We start from the raw sequence: 941 nt of genomic DNA, 5'->3' as shown, positions 1-941 counted from the left end.
TGCTGCATGCGGCCTCCGCATGGGTTCGCTGGTTGACCAGATGTCTGGTCCTTGGGTGGTTGACCAGATGTCTGGTCTGTGGTTGTCATCCTGACAGGGAGGCTTCGGGACGGATTTGGTCTCTCTGGCCTCGCTGCCCCTAGGGGTCACCCTGCGATCGGTATTCTTCTCGCGCGGGGCGAGGGGGCGCTCCGGAGCATTCCTCTCCTCTCGGAGTTTCTGTCTGCAGTCTCTCGACTTGCTCTCACTCCCCTACCCTGCTGTGTGACTTTCTTTTTGGTCCTTTCATTTTATCTATTCTCTCTTTGCCTTTTCCTGCCCGCCTTTCCGCTCCCCCCCCCCGGATTCATGGTTTCACGTCACGCGGGTGACGTGCCGACACACCAGGAGGCCCTTCTCACACGTGCGCGTGAACACGCAATCAACACGTTTATGAACTAGAAAGGGATCTGGTGTGACTTTGCTATTATTTCCCCTCCCCTCCTCCCCGCGCTGAGAATGAGTTTCCCCGGGCTCGTGTGCCCGCCTGGGAATCGGCTGCAGACGCCATGGCCCCGGGTCGACCACATGTTGCCCTGGGGTCCACCAGATGTCTCTGGCGAATTGGGGCCCTAGGGTGCTTGTGACGGTGTGGTCACTAGGTGTCGCTCTGGGCTCAGTATTCTTCCTTCTCGCTGTGACTTTGGTCTCTTTTTTTCGAAATTTCTTTCTTTCTTCCTCTTTTGCCCTGTTTCCATTTTCCCTTCTTAATCTCTTTCTCTCTTTTTGTTGCTTTTTTTCCACGGCAGATGGGTGATGTGTGTGTGGAGGAAACGCGGCGTCAGGGAGAAGACACATCTCACACGTGCTCGGGAACACCCGATCGTCACGCTTCTGAGTACCGACCGATGGATCTGGTCCCGAATTTTTTAATAGTTTTCTCCTCTCTCTCTCTCTCTCTC

The 941-nt window shown here is 55.2% G+C and overlaps 1 pseudogene; it reads right to left on the bottom strand.

Moving 5' to 3' along the window:
• Positions 1-357: 357 nt before the first annotated feature.
• Positions 358-449, bottom strand: LOC138401340 (small nucleolar RNA U13; annotated as a pseudogene).
• Positions 450-941: the final 492 nt, after the last annotated feature.

This window comes from Eulemur rufifrons, chromosome 20 (assembly GCF_041146395.1).
Source record: "Eulemur rufifrons isolate Redbay chromosome 20, OSU_ERuf_1, whole genome shotgun sequence".
Classification (NCBI taxonomy): Eukaryota; Metazoa; Chordata; class Mammalia; order Primates; family Lemuridae; genus Eulemur; species Eulemur rufifrons.
Note: the sequence above shows the minus strand (reverse complement) of the source record. Positions and strands in the feature narration are given on the sequence as shown.